Genomic DNA, 14,583 nt, shown 5'->3' on the forward strand with positions numbered 1-14,583 from the left:
TGACGGTTTGATTGGTACTATTTTGGCGTACATGCGACTTTTTTGATCACTTTTATTACCTTTTTTGGGAAGTAAGGTGGGCAAAATTTCAATTTTCTCATAGTTTTTATTTTTAAATTTTTATGGCGTTCACCGTGCGGGGAAAGTAACATGACCGTTTTATAGATCAGGTCGTTACGGACGCGGCGATTCCTAATATGTGTAGTGTATTTTTTTTTATTCAGTGATAAATGTGTTTTTTTTATCTTAACTTTTTTTGAAAGAAATTTGACCCAGACCCACTTGGTTCTTGAAGATCCAGTGGGTCTGATGTCTGTATAATACAGTACAGTACACTATATAGGGTACTGTACTGTATTTTACTTACACTTTGTCTGAACAGATCTATGCCTTTAGCATAGATCTGTTCAGCACCATGGACAGCAGGATGCCTGAGAAGGCGTCCTGTTGCCATGGGAACCTTCCCAGTCTGCTCAGTTGTAGCCACAACTGCGCAGACGGGGAAGGGTAAGGACGGGGCTGTCTGGGGGCTCTCTCCCTCTCCCATCGGGGGGCTGCAAAGGCACAGCAGCCCCCTGATGGGAGAGGGAGGGTGCTCCCTGGGCTGTTAACCTTTTCCATACAGAGGTCCGTACGGAACGCTGTATGGAAAGGGTTAAACGGCTGACATCGCATCACCGATGTCAGCCGTTTATACCAGGGTGTCAGCAATGTGCTGACACCCTGGTATAACCACTGTCCACCAACGATTATTCAAGGGGAGGCGGGCGGGGGATCGCGATCCCGCCTGCCGCACCGCCCGCCTCCCGCACCGCCTGCGACACCCCCCCTGCACCACCCGCCCACATAATATCATTCAGGGGTGCAGGGGGGGTTAATAAAACTTAATTTCGGGCATTTTAAAGTTTGATCCCCGCGGTCAGAGACCGCGGGGATCAGAATCGGCTAAAGGCGGAGCAAACCGCAGGTCTGAATTGACCTGCGGTTTGCTGCGATCGCCGATACGATACAGGCGTTGTGACAGGATGCCGGCTGAATGATTTCAGCCGGCATCCCGTTCGGATTAACCCCCGGGGCACCGCAATCTTATTTTAAACTCATGACGTACCGGTACGTCATAGGTCCTTAAGGACTCGGGAAACATGCCGTACCGGTACATCATGCGTCCCTAAGGGGTTAACTTAGATTGGACCATATCTACAGTTAGCCAATTGAGTATATAACTGGATGTACTAACAGCCCCAGCACCATAGATATCAGCTCCTTTCTCTTCTTTTGTATATACAGTACAGACCAAAAGTTTGGACACACCTTCTCATTCAAAGAGTTTTCTTTATTTTCATGACTATGAAAATTGTAGATTCACACTGAAGGCATCAAAACTATGAATTAACACATGTGGAATTATATACATAACAAACAAGTGTGAAACAACAGAAAATATGTAATATTCTAGGTTCTTCAAAGTAACCACCTTTTGCTTGGATTACTGCTTTGCTCACTCTTGGCATTCTCTTGATGAGCTTCAAGAGGTAGTCCCCTGAAATGGTTTTCACTTCACAGGTGTGCCCTGTCAGGTTTAATAAGTGGGATTTCTTGCCTTATAAATGGTGTTGGGACCATCAGTTGCGTTGAGGAGAAGTCAGGTGGATACACAGCTGATAGTCCTACTAAATAGACTGTTAGAAAATTTGTATTATGGCAAGAAAAAAGCAGCTAAGTAAAGAAAAACGAGTGGCCATCATTACTTTAAGAAATGAAGGTCAGTCTGTCAGCCGAAAAATTGGGAAAACTTTGAAAGTAAGGGCTATTTGACCATGAAGGAGAGTGATGGGGTGCTGCGCCAGATGACCTGGCCTCCACAGTCACCGGAACTGAACCCAATCGAGATGGTATGGGGTGAGCTGGACCGCAAAGTGAAGGCAAAAGGGCCAAGTGCTAAGCATCTCTGGGAACTCCTTCAAGACTGTTGGAAGACCATTTCAGGGGACTACCTCTTGAAGCTCATCAAGAGAATGCCAAGAGTGTGCAAAGCAGTAATCCAAGCAAAAGGTGGCTACTTTGAAGAACCTAGAATATGACATATTTTCAGTTTTTTCACACTTGTTTGTTATGTATATAATTCCACATGTGTTAATTCATAGTTTTGATGCCTTCATAGTCATAAAAATAAAGAAAACTCTTTGAATGAGAAGGTGTGTCCAAACTTTTGGTCTGTACTGTACATGTCACGGGAGCCAGGAAACCAGACCACATGCAACACAAGTAAAATAAAGTTGTTTATTTAAAGGAACATAAATAAACATTCTTCGGGGACAGCGAGGTTAGGAAGAAGCCGGTCAAGTCCAATGCAGGTAGTCGTCCAAGCTGGAATCAGGTCCAAAGCGGGTAGTCATCCAAGCCAGGGTCAGATCCAAAGCGTATACGTCGACCAATGCGGGGTTGAGAGCCAGAGGAAACGTCAGTCAGGCCGGATCATACACAGGAACACACAAGTAGCTCAGACTGCCAGAGATGCACCTTGGAGAACAAACACAAAGGTAATGAACCTAAAGCCTGAGAAGACTGATATAGTCAGGTGTTGCCACATCATCACTGTGCGACGCCCAGGCAGCAGGCAAGTGATGATGCACTCAGAGGTTATAAGAGACTGCAGTCTGCACATGTCCAAAATGGCGCCACCGTGAGGATAAGGTAGGACCTTGACAGTACCCTCCCCTCAATTGCCCCTCCTCCGCTGATCAAAAAACGGTTTCTGCGGAAAGCAAGCATGGAAAGCAGGGAGAAGGGCGGGCGGAGAACATCAGCCGAGGAAATTCAAGAGCGCTCCTCAGGACCATAACCTCTCCAGTGAACCAGGAGTTGGACTCGACCTCGGAGCAGACGAGAATCCAGGAAGCTGCTAATCTCATACTCCTCATGATTTCCCACAGAAATGGGATAAGGGCGAGGAAGTTAGGTGGTATAGCGATTGCAAACCAGTGGCTTCAAAAGCGACATGTGGAAGACGTTGGAGATACGCATTCCAGGAGGAAGGTCAAGGGCATAGGCAACCGGGTTCACCTTACGGAGGATGCGAAAAGGTCCAACAAAATGGGGGTCCAGTTTCGGAGCAGGAACATTGAGATTACGAGTCGATAACCACACCTTCTCTCCAACTCGGTACAGAGAAGCAGGCATACACCTCCGGTCAGCCTGGAGCTTCTGACGCTGAGCAGAAACCCATAACAACTCTTGAATCTGCACCCAAGAGGAACGGAGGGCATGAAGATGATCCTCCACAGCTGAAATGTCCTGTGGCAAGAACGACACAGAGGGCTGGAAACCAAAATTCGCCATAAACAGAGACATTCGGGAGGATGAGTTAATGGCAGAGTTCCTGGCAAACTCAGCCCAGGGCAGCAGATCAACCCAATTGTCATGATGGTCAGAGATATAGCAGCAGAGAAATTGCTCCAGGGCTTGGTTGTAACACTCAGCGGCACCATTAGACTGCGGATGGTAGGCTGAGGAGAAGGAGAGGTGAACACCCAACTGAGAACAAAAGGCACACCAGAACCTAGAGACAAACTGGCTCTCGGGGTCTGAGACAATCTCCTTAGGCAACCCGTGTAAACGGAAGACCTCCCTGGCAAACACCGAGGCCAGCTTCTTAAATGGAACACAGTGGCACATCTTGGAGAACCAATCGACAACCATGAGGATAACCGTGTAACCTCGGGATGCAGGAAGTTCCACAGTAAAGTTCATGGCCAGGTGAGACCAGGGACGCTTCCCATTGGGAATGGGATGCACAGACAGAACACACAGCCACATACGCGGCAACATCAGTGCGGAGAGACTGCCACCAGAACTGACAGGAAACAGCCCAGGACATCTGGTTCTTAACAGGATGACTGGCAGTCCTTGAATTGTGGTACATGCACAGCAGCTTGATGCGCAACCCCTCAGGCACAAAACATTTGCCAGCAGGTCTCACCGTGGGTGCATTGGACTGAGCAGCCAAGATCCGTTCCCCAAAAGGAGAGGTCAAGTTATGATTGGAAGGTATGACTGGTGTCGGCACAGAGTCCTCCCTGGACAACTCAAAATACTGGCGAGATAAGGCATCAGCCTTAACATTCTTGGAGCCGGGCAAATTGGAGGTCACATAGTTAAAACAAGACAAGAATAAGGTCCATCTAGCCTGACGGGATGTAAGCCTCTTGACCTTCGAGAGATATGTCAGATTCTTATGGTCGGTAAGAATGAGAACCGGAACCACAGAACCTTCGAGCAAGTATCTCTACTCTTTGAGAGCCAGGATGATAGCCAAGAGCTCTCTGTCTCCAATCTCGTAATTGCATTCTGCTGGAGACAGCTTCTTAGAGTAGAACCCACAAGGAAGCAATGGTCCATCAGGTGTCCAAAGCTGCGGGCTGAGGGCGCCTACTCCTGTCTCAGACGCATCCACCTCTAGAACAAAGGGCAAACCAGTATTGGGATGAGACAGAATCGGAGCCGAAGCGAAAGCAGACTTGAGGCCCTCAAAAGCCTGGGAAGCAGCAGGCATCCAATTGTGGGGATCGCTGCCTTTCTTAGTCAGATCTGAGATGGGTTTGGCCCATGCGGAAAAGTTCTTGACAAATTTCCGATAATAGTTGGCAAACTCAAGGAAACACTGAATGGAACAGAGACCAATCGGGCGAGGCCATTGCAGAACTGCAGAAACCTTCTGAGGGTCCATGGAGAACCCTTCAGCAGAAATGATATAGCCCAAGAAAGCAACCTGAGACAGGTGAAATTAACATTTCTCAAGCTTACAGAAAAGCCCATTCCTACGTAACCGTTGAAGCACCCGTCTGACATCCAGGTAGTGTGATTCAATGGAGTCCGAATAAACCAAGATGTCATCCAAATAGACCACCACACATTGCTGCAACATATCATAAAAAACATTATTAATGAACTCCTGGAAGACAGCGGGCGCATTGCTCAAGCCCAAAGGCATGACCAGATATTCATAATGACCGTTTCTGTTGTTAAACGCGGTCTTCCACTCGTCACCCTCCTTGATCCTTATGAGGTTATATGCTGCCCTTAGGTCAACAATTTGGTAATCAACGAAATTGGGTATGCATTCTTGACAGTGATGCGATTGATACCCCTATAGCCAATGCAAGGTCTCAACTCGCCTTCCTTTTTCTTTACGAAGAAAAAGCCAGCACCCACTGGAGAAGTGGACTTGCGTCCGCAACATACTTCTCCATCGCCTTATTCTCCGCAACGGAAAAGATGATAAACCCTTCCACGAGGGTGTCATCTACAGCACAATCGTAGTGACGATGATGATGAAGGGCACTAGTGTGCATCTTTTCAAATACATCCAGATACTCAAGATATTCAGGAGGCAACACAGAATCCGAGGAGGTACAGAGTACCTTAACAGGCCCATTTATGCAAACAGCGCCACACTGTGGAGACCAAGAGAGGATCTCGGCCAACTGCCAATCAAAGGTCGGATTGTGCCGCTGAAGTTAAGGGAACCCCAAAACCACGAAGGGGAGTAGTGCGGGGACAAAATAACCTGAAAACAGGCAGATTCCCTGTGAACAGCTCCAATTGCCATATTGACTGGAACAGTCTTGTGGGTAACCTGCGCTGGTCGCAGAGGTCTCCCATCAATGGCCTCAATGGCCAGTGGAGTAACACGAGGCTGCAGGGGTATGGAATTTGCAGCAACAAATGTACTGTCAATAAAATAACCGCCAGCACCGGAGTCCACCAATGCTTAAGTAACCACTGTGCCCTCTGTCCAGGAGAGGACAACTGTGATCAGCGGTTTATCTTTACGGGAAGCCGGGAACTAGGAAATTCCACCCAAGATCTGCCCTTGACAGGACAGGTGCGAGCGTTTGCCGGACAAGTCGTGCATGACTTCAGGAAATGCCCACTGAGACCCCAATACAGGCACCGGCCCTCACTCCTCCTAAAGGCCTGCTCAGCCTCAGAAAGGCGCGTGAATCCCAGCTGCATAGGTTCACTGCCAGACGCACCATCCCCAGAAGACGTGGAAGGTGAGGGAGGAATGGGTGGGAAAGTAAACATAAGAGCCAATCTGGTAGGAGGCCTCCGCAGGCGCTCCTTAAACGAAGGCATCTCCCTGAGCCTGGTATCGATTAAAATGAGGAAGGAAACGAGAGCCTCCAGCTCATCAGGGAGATCCTTAGCCGCAACCTCGTCCTTCAATGCATCAGAAAGACCATGCGTGAAGGCATCCACCAGTGCCTCATTATTCCAACCCACCTCTGCAGCCAGGGTACGGAATTCAATGGCATATTCAGCTACGGTTCGTATGCCCTGTTGAATGGACAGGAGCTGCTTTGCAGCAGAGGCAAAATGAGCAGGTACATCGAATATCCTACGAAAGGAGGCAACAAAACTCGGGTAATCGCGTATCACAGGTTTATCGTTCTCCCATAAGGGATTCCCCCAGGCCGAGAGCAACGAAATCTGGAAGCCCACTTTGGACCGGTCAGAAGGAAACGCCTGAGGGACCATCTCAAAATATATGCCCACTTGGTTTAGGAAGCCACAACACTGACTCGGTTCACCCCCATATGGCTCGGCAAGGGGGCTGAACCAGTCATCCCTCTGGAAACAGGGACCTCAGCTGCAACTGCAGGAGAGGGAGTGGCAATGGGAGCAGCCGCAGGAGGAACTACCAGCCCAGCAGCACCAGGAGAAAGGTGTGCGTTACGTTCAAGCAACGTCTGCAACGCCTGAGCAAACTGACCCAAAAGGTGATCTTGTTAATCGAGCCTGGAGACCAGCATAGGGAGCGTGGGAGTACCTGCATCGGCAGGATTCATTTCATGTCCCTTGCGTAATGTCACGGGAGCCAGGAAACCACATGCAACGCAGGTAAAATAAAGTCGTTTATTTAAAGGAACATAAATAAACATTCATCAGGGACAGCGAGGTTAGAAAGAAGCCGGTCCAATGCAGGTAGTCGTCCAAGCCGGAGTCAGATCCAAAGCGGATAGTCGTCCAAGCCAGGGTCAGATCCAAAGTCTGCCAATGCGGGGTCGAGAGCCAGAGTAAACGTCAGCCAGGCTGGATCATACACAGGAACACACACGGAGCTCAGAATGGCAGAGATGCACCTTGGAGAACAAACGGAAGGGCAATGAACCTGAAGCCTGAGCAGACTGATATAGTCAGGTGTTGCCACATCATCACTGTGCGACGCCCAGTCAGCAGGCAAGTGATGATGCACTCAGAGGTTATAAGAGACTGCAGTCTGCACATGTCCAAAATGGCGCCACCGTGAGGATAAGGTAAGACCTTGACAATTCAGAGCTAAAAACCCATTTAGTAACTCTGCCTTTTCCTTATCTTCAGTGACCCATTACCATTATTTAGGGGACCTACCTGTTCAGACCTTGGTTTTTTAACATTTATATATTTAAAGATTTTTTGAGGATTTGTTTTGCTCTCTTTTGCCACCTGCTATTCATTTTGTATTTTTGCAAATTTTATCTCCTTCTTACAGATTTTATTAAGCCCTTTGTAAACTTCAAAGGCTACATCTGACCCCCTCAGATTTATTTTGTCATTTATTGCCATTTTTACAGTAGCTGTAAGCCATGGGGTTTTTAATTTTAGCCATTTATACTTGTTACCTAAAGGATTAAATTTTTTAGTGCAATTACTCATTATAGATTTTTGGGCTGAAACGATTACTGAATTGAATCGAGTAATTCGACACAAAAAAATCCTCGATGCAAATTTTTTGCATCAAGGATTCGTTTGTGTCATGTGACCATGGAGCAGGAGTGAACCGCTTGCTATTACTCACCGCTCCATGGTCACCCGTGGTCACCTGCAATGTCCTTTGACTGCTTGTGTACTCCAATCATGGCAGGGTCTCCCTTTAGCCTTCAACTACAATGTTCAGTACCGGAGAGCAGGCAGTTATACGGACACCTAGGCTGTAGTCCGCACAGTGCAGGCAGTGTGCAGGACACCTCAGGCTCACAGCAAGGACCCGGAGCGGGAAATTGGAAACTGGATCTCAGAGCCAGTCTATCAGGCGGCCAGTGACACCAGTTCAGTGTTCCTCCTCCTTTGCTGACCGAGATCAAGAGCAGAAAACGTGCCCTGACGCAGCCAGAAGAGTGCGGAGTCTGGTAAGACGCGTCTCAGCTCAAGAAGAAATGCCACCAGGTGACTAGCGCCTTCCTGTATGACAATGTGAACGGGATGTTGCCGTTCATGGCTGGTTAGGTCTGGTTGTAATGTACCAGCGGGGCCACTGCTGGCATTTATGTGTAGGGAAGGAAGATGGCACCATCCTGTGGAGGAGACCGGTGCTCAGGCTGAGAGCCATGGTGTCTGGACCTATGCTCTCTGTTTGCAAGTCACAGGCTGCTAAGCTGGTCTTCTGGAGATGGCAAGCAATATGGCGATCTGTGTGTATGACAAGTACAGCCTTGCATGTGGTACTCTTCACTCAGCGTTTTCCATGCTAATTAAAATTCGGCACTGGCATAGATAGCACTGTCCTTAGTGCCCTATTGTTTCTGGTCAGTAGTTGTAGAGGTGCCCAGTATTATGGTGTACCAGCTAGATGTGCCCTACCTGAGGGCTGCAGAATCTAGTAACCCTGCACCTCAATCCGAATCTCTGTTGGCAGCATATAAGGCTAGACAGCCACTAGTGAGCGTGTGTCCGTGACAGGCCCCATGCTGACCTCCCCTCCTCTCACAGGATCGCACAGTACTAGGGTACATTCACACCACCGGATTTTTGGGTCCACTAATTGCGGAACAGGTGCGGACCCATTTATTTTAATGGGGCCGCAAAAGATGCGGACAGCACACCGTGTGCTGTACATATCCATAGTTCTGTTACACGGCCCCTCCAAAAATATAGAGCATGTCCTATTCTTGTTCTCAATTGCGGACAAGAATAGGCATTTCTATCATAGGGCTGACCGTGTGCGTTCCGCAAAATGCAGAACGGACACAGCCGGTATCCCTGTTTGCGGACCTGTTTTGGTCTTGTGAATGTATCGGTATACTAAAGGCACTGGGGGATATTTGAGCTGATGGCACTGGGGGAACAAAGGGTGTTGGGGACTGATGGCAGGGGGCCTGATGAGTTTTTATAAAGTAAAACAGTCTATTAATGAATTTTTTCTTTTTAGAGTACTCTATTAATCAATTAAAAAATAATCAATAGAATACTCAATTTCTAAAATAATCATTTACTGCAGCCCTAGTAGATTTAAAGCTCTCCCATTTATCGTCAGTATTATTATGTGACAGTAGCTGCTCCCAGTCTATGCCCTGAAATGCTGCCCTGGGAAATTAGCCTTTTTAAAATTCAGTGTTTTTGCTCTGCCTGAAAGAGTTTGCTTTTTATAGTTTAGTGGGTATATAATTATATTGTGGTCACTAATACCTATTGTTTCTCGAACAGTAACATATCCAACAAGCTCTGCACCATTAGAAATTACCAGATCCAGCAGAGCATCGCCCCTAGTGGGAGCTTCCACAAACTGGCCCATAAAGTGGTCCTGCAGCAAGTTGAGGAATGTTCTCCCCTCAGTCAATGTCTGGGAAGTTAAAATCTCCCATTATGACCGCTGTACCAGCCTGTGCAGCCCGCTCTATTTGGTTATACAGTTGAGCTTCTATCTCCTCTGTGATGTTAGGGGGTCTATAGATTACACCAAGTATTATTTTTTCAGTGTTTATGTCCCTTTGAAATTCCACCCATAAGGTTTCAATATCCTTACCATCCGCACCCACAATTGCCACTTTCCCACTCATGCGAAGAGTCCAACCTGTCTCAGCCACACCAACTACATCTATGTGTTCTTCTAGTACCATAGCTTCCAGCTCCCCCATTTTGCTAGCTAGACTTCTGGCATTTGGGAAAATACATTTTCAATTGCTATTACCCCTGAAAGGTGGATATCCGGGATTTTTTGGTTGCCTTGGTTGATGTTTGTATGTAACAGGTACATCTTGAAGAGAAACTGTGAAGGGTTAGCTGCCATGCTGTGTATTTGTGTTGTCCTAGTATGCCGTTATCAGATCATAGTATAGGATTTGTGGGAGAGGCTAATTAGTATGCATTTTGATGGAAATTATAAATAAGATTAGGAAAGATTAGATAGAGGGAAACCAAAATGACTTTAATATTACACAGTATGCACTACATTGGCTAGGACATAATAGAGAAAATGTTTCTTATGCCTAACATCGCTGTGCTATTTGTGAGCTTGATACATATAAATGTATTATCAAAATTCCTGGAATACACATTCTAGCTTCCACATTCACCTGAGAGTGGGTTAAGGTCTACTTTTTCTGGCTCTCCTGTCAATGGGTTCATGGAAAAAAAAATCTTCTGCCAGCCTATTCAAAGCCACACAATGTTCTTTTATAAAAGTATAAGAAAGTATTGCCAAAGTAAAGCCGCAATGAGATGCCTGGGCCCTTTTCCAGAGTGAGGCCTGCTGTGGTCTTGACTTTGCTTTCTATTGAGAGGGACACTACCATACCTTCTTGCCAAAGTAAAGCGTGACTGATGTCTTGCATGGAATGCTGTATAAGGCAAGGGTGTCTAAAAGAAAGATATTTGATTACTCATTAAATATGCTCATTTTGGGTTGGACTTTCACTTTTTTTCTCTTATAGCATAGATCTTTATTCTTTGATATTAACTGCACCTCTTCCCCAAATAGTAGTCACTGTGGTCACTACTAAACCAACAAAGCTATCTTCAGAATGATTATGGCCATCAAAATCATTTTGTGTGTAGCTATGTGTAGGCTTTTGCTGCATGAAAGAGACACAATCAGAAATTTTCTACATATACTCAAAAAATGACTTTCTACACTGCGTGCAGAATTATTAGGCAAATAAGTATTTTGACCACATCATCCTCTTTATGCATGTTGTCTTACTCCAAGCTGTATAGGCTCGAAAGCCTACTACCAATTAAGCATATTAGGTGATGTGCATCTCTGTAATGAGAAGGGGTGTGGTCTAATGACATCAACACCCTATATTAGGTGTGCATAATTATTAGGCAACTTCCTTTCCTTTGGCAAAATGGGTCAAAAGAAGGACTTGACAGGCTCAGAAAAGTCAAAAATAGTGAGATATCTTGCAGAGGGATGCAGCACTCTTAAAATTGCAAAGCTTCTGAAGCGTGTTCATCGAACAATCAAGCGTTTCATTCAAAATAGTCAACAGGGTCGCAAGAAGCGTGTGGAAAAACCAAAGCGCAAAATAACTGCCCATGAACTGAGAAAAGTCAAGCGTGCAGCTGCCAAGATGCCACTTGCCACCAGTTTGGCCATATTTCAGAGCTGCAACATCACTGGAGTGCCCAAAAGCACAAGGTGTGCAATACTCAGAGACATGGCCAAGGTAAGAAAGGCTGAAAGACGACCACCACTGAACAAGACACACAAGCTGAAACGTCAAGACTGGGCCAAGAACTATCTCAAGACTGATTTTTCTAAGGTTTTATGGACTGATGAAATGAGAGTGAGTCTTGATGGGCCAGATGGATGGGCCCGTGGCTGGATTGGTAAAGGGCAGAGAGCTCCAGTCCGACTCAGACGCCAGCAAGGTGGAGGTGGAGTACTGGTTTGGGCTGGTATCATCAAAGATGAGCTTGTGGGGCCTTTTCGGGTTGAGGATGGAGTCAAGCTCAACTCCCAGTACTACTGCCAGTTTCTGGAAGACACCTTCTTCAAGCAGTGGTACAGGAAGAAGTCTGCATCCTTCAAGAAAAACATGATTTTCATGCAGGACAATGCTCCATTACACGCGTCCAAGTACTCCACAGCGTGGCTGGCAAGAAAGGGTATAAAAGAAGAAAATCTAATGACATGGCCTCCTTGTTCACCTGATCTGAACCCCATTGAGAACCTGTGGTCCATCATCAAATGTGAGATTTACAAGGAGGGAAAACAGTACACCTCTCTGAACAGTGTCTGGGAGGCTGTGGTTGCTGCTGCACGCAATGTTGATGGTGAACAGATCAAAACACTGACAGAATCCATGGATGGCAGGCTTTTGAGTGTCCTTGCAAAGAAAGGTGGCTATATTGGTCACTGATTTGTTTTTGTTTTGTTTTTGAATGTCAGAAATGTATATTTGTGAATGTTGAGATGTTATATTGGTTTCACTGGTAAAAATAAATAATTGAAATGGGTATATATTTGTTTTTTGTTAAGTTGCCTAATAATTATGCACAGTAATAGTCACCTGCACACACAGATATCCCCCTAAAATAGCTAAAACTAAAAACAAACTAAAAACTACTTCCAAAAATATTCAGCTTTGATATTAATGAGTTTTTTGGGTTCATTGACAACATGGTTGTTGTTCAATAATAAAATTAATCCTCAAAAATACAACTTGCCTAATAATTCTGCACTCCCTGTAGTTTTGTTTTATTACCTGATTGCCTGGATGTATTTCTGGAGCGTAATAATATTACAGGCTATAGCTACTAGACCGGGGTCGTTGATCCAGGGAGTTATTCTGATTGCCTGATTGGAGTCGGGAAGGAATTTTTTATTTCCCTAAAGTGGAGAAAATTGTCTTCTACCTCACTGTTTTTTATTTGCCTTCCTCTGGATCAACTTGCAGGATAACAGGCCGAACTGGATGGACAAATGTTTTTTTTCGGCCTTATCTACTATGTTACTAGGATTGTGATTTTCTGATTTTGGCCCGGCTTGCTGGACTAGTCATATTTATCCTTTTGGCTGCAAGAAATTTATAAAATCAACAAAAGCAGGAGCAGTATAACAAAATAAATGCTACAACATGTGTACATTTATTAAAAGTGTATTCCCATCTTGGACATTGAGGGCATATTGCTAGGATATGCCTCCAATGTCTGATTGGGACCTGCATCTGTGCTTAGAACGGAGCCTGCAAAGTGCTGGAAGGTGCATCGCACACGTGCAGCTGCCCTCCATTGATTTCTATGGGACTGCCAAAAATAAGTGAGCGGAGCAATTGGCTATTTTCGGAGGTCCCATTAAAATCAATGGGAAGGGCACTGAGCAGTTGCAGCCACCGTTCCATTCACCTCTATTGGGCTTATAGAAATAGCCAAGCCAGCGTAATGTCTGCTGGATCCAGGGAAAGGTCCCTGTGGTGATAGAGCAAAAAGAATTATCACATAAAGAAGGGATGGTAACTGTCCCTGTTAAATCCCTAGCAGTGGGTGCTGTGATGGCCCTGTAAGACCTAGCGATCCCCATGCTTTAACAGGGTAATCTAGGACATTGCTTTTCCCCTAGTGCTACCACACAGTAGTAATATGCACATTATTTTTATTTCTTGAAGCGCTATTCATTCCATAATGCTGTACATATGAAAAGGAGTATAAATACATAATACAAACAACTGCAATAAGCATGAACAAGACAAGTTACAGACTCGTACAGAAGGAGAGAGGACCCTGCCCTTGAGGGCTTACAATCTACAATGTATAAAGGACACAGTAAGGCGAGGTTAAAGCTGGTCATAGGGGTATATTGCGGGATCACGCCCTCAGCCTTCTGTACCCTGGGCACGTGCCATCCTGACGAGGCCCTGCATAAAAAGCTGTCAGTCACTGATAGTTGTACACAGGGGAGGTATTATCAGTGATTGATAGCATTCTCTGTGTAAGTGTGTATACATAGATAGCTGTCAGTTACTGATAGCTGTACATAGTTTAGGTGTTATCAGTGATTGATATCATTCTCTGTGAAAGTGTGTATACATAGATAGTTGTTAGTCACTGAGAACTGTACACGGGGAGGTATTATCAGTGATTAATAGCATCCTCTGTGTAAGTGTGTATACATAGATAGTTGTTAGTCACTGAAAGCTGTACACGGGGAGGTGTTATCAGTGATTAATAGCATCCTCTGTGTAAGTGTATATACAGAGATACTGTAGCTGTCAGTCACTGATAGCTGTACATGGGGAAAGTGTTATCAGTGATTGATAGCATTCTCTGTGTTAGTGTGTATACATAGATAGCTGTCAGTCACCGATAGCTGTATATGGGGAGGTGTTATCAGTGATTGATGGCATTCTCTGTGTAAGTGTGCATACAGAGATAGCTGTCAGTCACCGATAGCTGTATATGGGGAGGTGTTATCAGTGATTGATAGCATTCTTTGTGTAAGTGTGTAAACATGCAAAGCTGTCAAGTTGTACGTGGGAACTATCTTATCTTCAGAAAAAGCTGAGATATAAATGTATAAATTACAATTTTTGTTGATTCTTTTGCCACAAATCCATAAATCAGTCTGCTCAGCTCCTTCTGCTCTATCACATGCCGCCTGCAGATTGCACTGCTTCTTGAAGTCTTTCCCATTGTATTCAGACATTTTCATGTCATTTTATATCTTCTTCATCCTCTGCTTTTTGAATTGATGCTAGTCAGAATAACATCATTCTATCTGCCTCACTGGCTTGTGACAAGCTCTCATTGCCTTTAATGAAATATCCTCTGACATCAGCAATTAATATCCCCATTTTATTTTGCAGTATCGTAACAAGCTAG

General features: G+C 45.4%; 1 protein-coding gene across 2 annotated transcripts in view; it reads left to right on the forward strand.

The window, feature by feature from the left end:
- The window catches only part of ARVCF (ARVCF delta catenin family member), a 357,246-nt gene that overhangs the window by 139,454 nt on the left and 203,209 nt on the right, over positions 1–14,583 (forward strand). The window contains exon 1 of one of the 2 annotated variants that reach the window (XM_040416315.1): positions 8,064–8,171. The exons of the other annotated variant lie outside the window; for it this stretch is intronic. The gene's annotated coding sequence lies outside the window, so the exon portion shown is untranslated. Of the gene's footprint in view, positions 1–8,063; positions 8,172–14,583 lie in introns of those variants that run through there. 2 annotated transcript variants of the gene reach the window in all.

The sequence above is a fragment of the Bufo bufo genome, chromosome 2 (genome assembly GCF_905171765.1).
Source record: "Bufo bufo chromosome 2, aBufBuf1.1, whole genome shotgun sequence".
Lineage (NCBI taxonomy): Eukaryota > Metazoa > Chordata > Amphibia > Anura > Bufonidae > Bufo > Bufo bufo.